The sequence below is a fragment of the Poecilia latipinna genome, unplaced genomic scaffold (assembly GCF_001443285.1).
Source record: "Poecilia latipinna isolate Pla-1442-1.1 unplaced genomic scaffold, P_latipinna-1.0 Scaffold3057, whole genome shotgun sequence".
In the NCBI taxonomy this organism is placed as follows: Eukaryota; Metazoa; Chordata; class Actinopteri; order Cyprinodontiformes; family Poeciliidae; genus Poecilia; species Poecilia latipinna.
The window spans coordinates 1-7,033 of record NW_015115673.1 but is presented as its reverse complement, the minus strand read 5'-3'; the positions used below and the strand labels follow the sequence as shown (position 1 = coordinate 7,033).

Genomic DNA, 7,033 nt, shown 5'->3' with positions numbered 1-7,033 from the left:
ACCATTAGACGGTGGTTCCCTCCACCGTCTCTTTTCCCTCGCAAAAGTTTTGCGAGGGAACGCAAAAGAAAAAAAATTCCCCATGTCCCCTGGGGGGCTCCGTAGTTTTGGGTTCATCATAAACAGGATGTTAAAATTAGATTTTTATTTCTAAAAAAGTATGAAAACATGAAACTCCTTGGATCTGTGAAAACAATCATTTCAAAATAAAATCATTTTCACTCTGGCAGAAAATGTTCAGGATGATAAAACATGAAAATAAAGTGAACAGGACATATTAACGTTTGTTTTTACGTAATCGCATTTTAATTGACAAAAAGCAATATTCCAAATCAGAAAATAAATTATTGAATAAACAGACATGTGAGTTTAATAACAAATATATTTATAGTTTTAATCTGATCTTCATCCAACTGATTGGCATTAGCTGCTACATGTTAGCACTGAGATGCTATTTTAGGCTAGCATAGCTTCACTATTAGGCTAGCTCCTCTTAGCACAACCTGAACACAACAATAATCGATTCCAGGATTCAATCAGATCGATTAGAAACAGAAATGACCCCCAGCAGACCAGAGAGAAGCGGCTTCGTTCTCGCTGCTGTTAGCGAATGTAGCTGTGCGTCAGATTTACGGCCGTACTAGAAACACAACACAAAGGTTCCACCTCGATCATCTGTACATAAAAACAGAAAATGGGATAAAATCCATGTCATTAATTGATTAAATGAAGTCCCAGTGTGGTGGTATTGTCTGTTTTACGGCCCAATGTTCAAACATGTCTTCAAATGTGAATTTACAATTTGATGCCTTGAAATTGAGTCTGTGTCTCTTTAAGAAGCTCCTCCATGATGCCGTTAACATTTCTTAAGTGTTGGACTGAAAAGAGATGAAATAATTTCTCAGATATTCTGTGAAAGAATCAAACCAGATCTGCTTTTAACGAGGGACAAACGTTACGGCCTGATGGAGAGCTACAACAGTCCAACACCAGTTGGATGCTTCAGGAATCATTACAGATATTATTCCAAATTCATCACTTTATCAGCAGGCCACAAAACAAACATTAAAGCTGCAGTATGTAACTTTTATAAAAATAAGTTTTTTACATATTTGTTAAAACTGTCTCCATGTTCAGACAGTGAAATATGAGACAAATAATCTGTAAAACAAAGGGATTCTTCCAGCTGCCATCTGCAGAACCAGGCGGTCAGAAACAGCCAATCAGAGCGAGGGGGCGGGGCTTAGCGCTGTCAATCACCCTCAATGCTTTTTCACATTAATTAGTCTATTCTGGATGATTTTTAAATAAGTTTGAGATTTTATCTGATCTTTATGAAGGTTCAGGTTCATTAAGGCGCCTGAGCAGGTCGTCATGTTTACTGAACCTGGTGACATTAATTTAAACTCATTGGCTCTTCAGGCAGTAAACGTTTCAACCTCAGAGGAATGGAGAGTCATTGTTTCAGTGTTTCATTGTTTCATTGTTTCAGTGTTTCATTGTTTCATTGTTTCAGTGTTTCAGTGTTCCAGTGTTTCATTGTTTCAGTGTTTCAGTGTTTCAGTGTTTCATTGTTTCATTGTTTCAGTGTTTCAGTGTTTCATTGTTTCAGTGTTTCGGCGTCGGGTCGGGTTGGTGCCACGTCGACATTTAGAAGGAGGAAGCTGGAGCTGAACCCACAACTTTCATTCTTATGTTTCTTGCTCAGAAGGAAGACCAAGACCTAAATATGAACATTTTAGTTAACATGTTATAACTAACATTTAAAGGTGTTATTAAAACCTGAACCTTCATTTGTTCTCAGAACTCTTGAATTTTCCGCCTGAATGCGAAAACGAACTGCTTCAGTAAATTGTGCAGAAAGTTTCTGTGAATTTGCATCAGTTCCCTTTTCAGCGGCGGTGAGTTCAGGGTGGATCTGGCAGTTTCAGAAGCAGCGGGTGTTGCTTGCAGCGCTGCAGCGATGCAGCAATGCATGAAGTTTCACTGCAGATCCGCTGACAGAATCACTTTGGAAAGTCAAAGTTAAAATGTTCCTAATGTTTGGTAATGTTAATTTTACCGAATTTAAAATGCAGCTGAACCGAAGGGATGACGGTTAGTTTTAGAGCTGATCTGATCAGTTTCATATATTTCATATTTTATCAGAGCTGAGCTGCTTCTAGCTTCATTTTGATCATTAAATGATTAATTCATCACTTTAATTCATCTGGAATCCAAACAGAAACATCACCGATAAGTTCAGCTTATCAAACTATCAGAGGTTTCAGCTGCAGCTGCAGGATGAATATTAAATATCTGTGTTTCAAACACCAAAAATTATAATTACAAAAAAAAGTAGAGCTGAACAAAAATAAAGATTCTCCATTCTGGATCCATCCAGACTTAAAGCTCAACAGCCACAAAGAGGCAGCTGCCGTTGGAAGGAAGAAATCATTCGAATCCCAAGATGTTAACTCAAATCAAACATCTCATGTTTAAGAACAATGGAATTATGTGTGCAGCATAAAACAATGAGAGAAAGGAGGTTAGATGAGGAGAGGCAGCCCTGCTTTGTACAGTCGGTAGTACTGAGAGCGAACTGAGCGGAGAGCAGGAGAGGCTGAACCGTCCAGCACGGTAGTTTGAAGTAAGGCCTCGTTTTTTTTTTTGGTTTTTTTTTTCTAGTAGGCCAACATGGTCTAATCAAAGTAAATATCACAAAACAACATTACAATCTCATGTTTTCCTAATATGAGCAGATCAACGTTGAAGAGCAGTTCGTTTTAACGAGACACCAGGACAGACCTGGAGTCTAACCTGACTTCCTCTGTTGCTGCTGAACACTGCTGCTCAGCTGGCTGAAAGGGCTGATGATCTGAGCTGCAGCACGAACAGTCAGGGTGAGGAAACTAAACCGACACGCCGATTAACCCTGTAAACTAGCAGCAGCACGTCTGTTGGGAAGCTAACGGCGTTAGCTCCACTAACTTACTGAAATCAGATTGCAGAGTTACTGAAACGAGCTGAACGGGAAAAAAAAAACCTAAAATGAAATGATAAACGTCACAGAGCGCGCTGATGCTTTGCTGTTCAAAATGAAAGTCATGATAAATAATTTAATTCCTGTTATGCTCATGTTTTTTCTGTCCTCCTGATTTCTTCTTTTATTGAATTAAATTCATTTAAACATGTTTGGTTTTATATATTTAGACATAAAAAGTATTTTTCTGTTTGTGGATCTGATGTCGTTTTGTTGGCTTTACAAACGGAGGCAGAAAATTTCTCAAGAAAAAAACTGAATGAAATGAAACGTAGATTTAAATGATCAGATGAAGTCAAACTGGTAAAACCAGGACAAGAATCAGCAAATAATGGATCATATAATAATCACTGATGAGCCAGAGAGGCCGTCGCTCAGAAAAACAACTTTTGTTCTCATTCTGGTGTTTTTTTCAGGGAGCCGTCTGCCGGGGGGCGGCAGCAGGTCAGGTTGACCTTCCTGAGGGGTTGAAGGTCACAGAGCTGCAGATGAAGGAGCCTCAGCAGGAGCTTCAGTCGTTTCTGTTTGCAGAAAACGTTCAAAGTGGTTCCTCTTTCCAGCCTGGAGCTCTTCTGCTTTTCTACAGTAACTCCAACATTCACAGTCCAGAAAAACTCAGAAAATCTGATTTTATTTTTTGATTGAGCATTAGATAAGTGTGTGTGTGTGTGTGTGTGTGTGTGTGTGTGTGTGTGTGTGTGTGTGTGTGTGTGTGTGTGTTTCTGCGCTCACACTTCCTCAGAGGAAACCGTCCTCTCTGCAGCTGCTTCGGACTGAAACCACTAAATAAGTTCAATAAACTCGAACCGTTTCGGTGTTTTCTCCTCATCACTGAAGCTTTTCAGAACAAACCGACCAGAAAACAGAAAAATATTCAACTTTTAATACGTTCACAAAGTTTTCTGTGGTTTTCTGGCTGAACTGCAGTTTTTTAAAAACTAGTTAGAGTTAATTAAATGATCGCTTTAAACATTTAATGACCCAGAAAGTTTTTGGCGGAGAGAAAAGGAAACAGGCTTGAATCGCTTTTAAATCGTTACTTCAGCAGCGAGAAACAGAGAAAGAGGAAGAGAGTCACCTGACTGCGAAAGGAGCCTCTCTGTGGTTCATGTTGTCAGTTTTTCAGCAGTTTTTACCTTTTCTCTTCTCTTCCTGCTGCTGAAGAGCCGCGGAGCTCCTAAACCCGGCAGACGGTCCCCGATGGGCGGCAGCGCGGCGGCATCATCCACGGCGGAGAAGAGCTGAAGATCCGCAGAGCAGAGGAAGGCTGGTGATGATGATGATGATGATGATGATGATGATGATGGTGATGATGATGATGATGATGATGATGATGATGGTGTCCCGGGGAGAAGATGGAGTCAGCCGCAGATGAAGGAGCGCAGTGTTTGAGACGCGCAGGCTGCATGAAGACAGCCGCTAAATAAATCAACTTCCGTCTGAAATGAAAATATAGATTCAGAAAAGATGGAGCTGCGGACTGACAGCGCAGCGCCCCCTGCTGGCCTCACCGCCACCTTATGACTGTTTATGGTTTAATATTTGCATTGGGGTTAATTTTCCGTTTAGCAAAAAATGTAATAAATCTGCATCATCAACAGGTTGCAGTTTAAGGTAAGCAATTACTTATTTAATCAGCAGTGGAAAAATTATGAAATGGAAAAATGATATGATGTTTGTGAGCAGACGCAGAGATCCCAGCATGCACCGGGAGAAAACGCAAACTGCATGAATGAAGATTTTAATGCTGCAAGGCAAAAATAAAACATCTGGATTTTATTCAAAACTCGATTCAGCAAAATGACAGAAAAGTTTTTCACAATTTAACCTCAATGGGAAACAAAATCAAAATGAAACGATGCTTTTTTAAGAGGTTTTTACAATTTAAGATCTTTAAAGTGTGGCGGGCATCTTTTGTAGAGACAAGTTTATCAGAAGCTACAGAGTCACCTGCAGAAACTTTTCCAACTTTATTATTATTGTAGATAATATTCAAACATCTCAAGTTAAAAATGGGGAATTATTTCTAATTAAAAGGTTTTGATAATTATCAAAACTTATCTGAATGTATCAGAACTTGTTTTATTGTTCAGATATTTTATTACTCAGAATGTCAATAAATCCTCATATTCACGCCTTAAAGGAGCTGCAGTTATTAAAGGTAATATTATAATATTATATTATTATTAGAGGGATGGTTCACATATTTAGTGGGAGAAATGTCAAGAAGTAAAAATTTACCTGCAAAGAACTAAAAATGAACAAAGTCTTTATAAACTTACATGTTTGCAGTAATTTCAGACGTGAGCTAAATGTTTATGAAGCTGTTGAGTCAGAAATGAACTTTATTTAATCTGGAAACTTTAATGTGATTCAGTAAAAACGAGGTTTTCTCTGGTCCAGAACCAAACAGCAGCATTTTGTTGCTGCGCTGCTGAAACCAGCAGACTAATGACTGAAACTGGAAATAATGAAAGATCAAACTTCCTGCACTGATCAGCTTCCCTCTGCGTAACAAACATTTGATTATCATAAAGGATTACATTGGAAAACATAAAAAGCTTTTATTCTCTGTTTTCTCTCTTCATTTAAAGTAAAAAATACTTTTGTTAAATCAATTATATTTCTGTTTCTCATTTATGGTTCTAATGATTGCAGTTTAAATGTGTTTGATTATCTAACAACATGCTGCTGGAAATATTATAAGATTATGAATATAATTAAAATATCTCTTATAATTTACTCAGATTAAAAAAACTCATCTAAAGGAACCTGGAGAAAAAGCAGCAACATTTAAAAGTTTTAAAAGCACCAGTAAAAACAGCTCATAAATAATATTTATTTATATTTATTGTTTCACTGTGGAGAAATTCAGGAGCAGAAAACTGAGATATTTAGATTCACATCATATAAAAATATAACAAAACAGAATCAGAAATAACATAAAATACTGTGCAGTTATCAAAAACAGAACAATCCAACCAATTAATATGAATAAATAATGTTCTTATGAAATGATTAATATAAGAATAAAAAAGATGTTACAACAAAAATATATTAATTGAAGGTAAAAACTACATAAAATTAAAGGTCATTTCAAAACTGTGTAATTAATTAATCATCAGCTGACAGTCAGAGCATTCAGTCCTCCTTACCAGCAGGGGGCGACAGCATAACATCACTTGTGTCCCATGCATGTGGCGACAGTGGAGAGGAAAACTTCCCTCCAACAGGAAGGAACCTCCAGTAGAACCAGAACCAGAACCGACCGGCGGTTTGAGAACCAGGAGAAGTTTTTATGTTCAGGAGATTTAAAGATTTGATATAATAATTTATTTTACTAATAAAGTTTTAAAATGTAAAATAAACAAAGAAGAAATGAATGTTTCAGACTCATATATATAATTTCATCTGAAAACTGGGAAAATAAAACGACTCAGTGGAATAAGTTGAGTTTCTCCCCAGAAAACATTTTAGCAATGAGTTGATTAAACCCAGCATGAATATAAAAATAACAGGAAAGAAGCAGAAATATTTACTGATTCTGGATCAAATGTATCAATCAGTTTGACTGGAGGAGCCGCTCAGATAAACGAGTTGGTCAGATTAACACGACATGAAATCTTCTCTCAGATGTTGGCTTTAAAATCTCTGCCAGTCTTTTTCTGCATTAATTGAAGGACTTTCAGCCTTTTTAAAACTTTAAATCAGAGAAAATGTTCCAGTCATAGAAAGAACCTGAGCTGCAGGCTGCAAGGCGGCTTCCAGGAAGGTGTGAGGCAGCGAGAGGCTGACCTGAATCTGCAAACCGCACACACACACACACACACACACGCACGCAGGCGCACACACACACACACACACGCACAACAGCTGCAGGTAGAAACACACATCCGCCTCACACCCTGTTACTCAACACTGCAACATTCTCTCTCACACACAGAGGAAGTGATGCAGGTGTTACTGCTAATGAGTTAACTCATAAAATCAGCCACTCTTCCTCCTCCTCCT

The 7,033-nt window shown here is 38.0% G+C and overlaps 1 protein-coding gene across 1 annotated transcript in view; it reads right to left on the bottom strand.

Annotated features, from left to right (window-relative positions):
• The window catches only part of LOC106940006 (GRB2-related adapter protein 2-like), a 24,956-nt gene extending 20,326 nt beyond the window's left edge, over positions 1-4,630 (bottom strand). Inside the window, exon 1 of the mRNA XM_015022608.1 lies at positions 4,159-4,630. The gene's annotated coding sequence lies outside the window, so the exon portion shown is untranslated. The remainder of the gene's footprint in view (positions 1-4,158) is intronic.
• Positions 4,631-7,033: the final 2,403 nt, after the last annotated feature.